This window comes from Benincasa hispida, unplaced genomic scaffold, assembly GCF_027475165.1.
Source record: "Benincasa hispida cultivar pf3 unplaced genomic scaffold, pf3_genome.v1.1 HicScf1282, whole genome shotgun sequence".
Taxonomy (NCBI): domain Eukaryota; kingdom Viridiplantae; phylum Streptophyta; class Magnoliopsida; order Cucurbitales; family Cucurbitaceae; genus Benincasa; species Benincasa hispida.
Genome location: NW_028325612.1, coordinates 50001 through 52500, shown reverse-complemented (window position 1 = coordinate 52500; position 2500 = coordinate 50001). Strand labels below are relative to the sequence as shown.

Sequence of the window (2500 nt, the reverse complement as noted above, 5' to 3'; positions counted from 1 at the left end):
TTTAAACAACCAATAATATTTTATGAATATTTTATTATTAAATATTAAAAAAAAATAATAATATGGTTAGAGGTGGCAAAAAATTCTGATATCTTGTTACAATCATTTTTGTATGTTGTTTAGTTTGTAAAAAAAATTTGAGGTCAATCCAAGCATAGGAAAATGGATTTCACAAGTCATGGTTGGTGTTTCCTAACATGCACAAGGTCGGTGTCAGTGGGCACGCGCTGTGTGGCTGTCCCAAGTCTTAGGTTGTCGCATTGTGTGAACATGATTGATCTTATATTTGGTAGACATTATTGTTTTATGTTTATGGTTTACCAACAAAAGATTCAAACAATCCTAACATTACAACATAGAATTCATGTTTCATGGGTGTTACATTTCATGGCATGCACAAGGGTAGAGTCATGGCACGTAGAAGGTCGGCATCTCTGTGTTGTGTACCAACTCTCTTTAAGCGAAAGAGTAATATTTTATTGGAATGATCATTCTATGATTGTTAGTGAACATCAAAAGTTAGTTGTACGTTGTCGTTTGGGTGTACAATATATGTGTTGCATGGATGGACTAGATATTCAAGCTTAAGCATTATTAGACCGGGTGACACCATGGTTCTCTTCAACCATGTGCAACTACAAAGCCTCACTAGTTAATATACACTTTACCCAATGATTTAAGAATCAATCCAATTTGAAGTTAGGCCTTTACAATATCTAACCTACTCCTTTCTTAATACATGCTAACCTCCATGGATAAACATAACCTTCATGTATCTTTGGGAAAAGGATTGATGTTGAGCGTTGGATGAGGGAGGAAGGCACGTGGGGATGGCGAGCATAGGGATGATGCATGTCGTGCACAAATGCTAGTGTAAGGGTGGGCGAGTGGTCATCGGTGAGCATGGTGTGTAGGGTGGGTGGGCATGGAACGTTGGCAAGGTGGGCATGACGTGTGCTCGAGGATGGGTTGAATGGGCATGGGCTGCGCTTGCAAGGGGGTGCTGGGTGAGATTGGGCAATGATGGGTGGGGCTGAGAAGGTATGGGGCATGGCACGCCTGCGGGGTGGGGCTGAGTGGGCATGTGTCGTGCACACAAGCGGCTAGGTGGGCGTGTTTGGGCATGGGGAGCTCGCACAGGTGGCTGGGTGGGCGTGCAACGCGGGCACGGCGAGTAGGGGGGTATGGCTGGCCATCGGGCACGCTCACGGGCGAGTAGGGTGGGCGTGGGGCGCACGCACGGGCGAGCAAGGTGATGGGCGTGGGGCACGGGCACAGGCGAGTAGAGTGGGCATGGGGCGCGCGCACGGGTGAGCAGGGTGATGGGCGTGGGGTACAGGCACAGGCGAGTAGGATGGGCGTGGGGCACGCACATGGGCGAGCAGGGTGGTGGGAATGGTGCACGCGCACGGGTGAGTAGGGTGGGCGTGAGGCGCGCGCATGGGCGAGCAGGGTGGTGGGCGTGGGGGGCATGCATCGGCGAGCAGGGTGGGCATGGGGCACGTGCGCGCGCATGGGGTGTTGAGAGGGCCTGAGGCGCGCGCACGGGGATAGTGGGGTGGGCGTGGGGCGCATGCTCGGGGACAGTGTCACTAACCTCCAAAGAGGTTTTTGATGTGCACCTGGGCACCCACGCGCAAGCCTTAGCCACGAGCCTTGGCATATACACGATCGCCCAACCCATATACTTGGGCATCCAAACACCACGGTCCCTTTTTCATCATAGGCGACCCCCACACCCCATGTGACCTACCCTTTGAGCCATGATGGGCTTGCATGCCAACCCATCCACTCACCAACACTTAGCCTTATGTTTGTATACTTGTACTTAGCATATAACCTCTATGGAATTTGGAAGAAATAAATGGGTGTGTATGGGGAGGGACGAATCGGAGCGACGAAGGGCTGAATCTCAGTGGATCGTGGCAGCAAGGCCACTCTGCCACTTACTATACTCTGTCACGAATTCAAGTCGTCTGCAAAGGATTCTACCCATAGCTTGGTAAGAATTACGTTACAAGGCGGCCCCCGCAACTCATCTGTCACGAGGGCTTAGCCAACGAGACGTGCCTTTGGGCCAGAAGGCCCCTACTGCTGGTCGGAAATCAAGCGATGGGCGCATGCGTTGCTTCTAGTCCGTATTCTGACTTAGAGACATTCAGTAATAATCCAGTGCAGGGTAGCTTCGCGCCACTGGCTTTTCAATCAAGCGCGATGACCAATTGTGCGAATCAATTGTTCCTCTCATACTAGGTTGAATTACTATTTCGACACTATCATCAGTAGGGTAAAACTAACCTGTCACACGATGGTCTAAACCCATCTCACGTTCCCTATTGGTGGGTGAATAATCCAACACTTGGTGAATTCTGTTTCACAATGATAGGAAGAGCCGACATTGAAGGATCAAAAAACAACGTCGCTATGAACGCTTGGCTGCCACAAGCCAGTTATCCCTGTGGTAACTTTTCTGACACCTCCAGCTTCAATTTCTGAAGGT

General features: G+C 50.0%; 1 non-coding gene across 1 annotated transcript in view; it reads right to left on the bottom strand.

The window, feature by feature from the left end:
- Positions 1 to 1884: 1884 nt before the first annotated feature.
- The window catches only part of LOC150031357 (25S ribosomal RNA), a 3432-nt gene continuing 2816 nt past the window's right edge, over positions 1885 to 2500 (bottom strand). The window contains exon 1 of the ribosomal RNA XR_016525901.1: positions 1885 to 2500. This exon is cut by the window's right edge and continues 2816 nt beyond it. This is a non-coding gene — a ribosomal RNA (25S ribosomal RNA).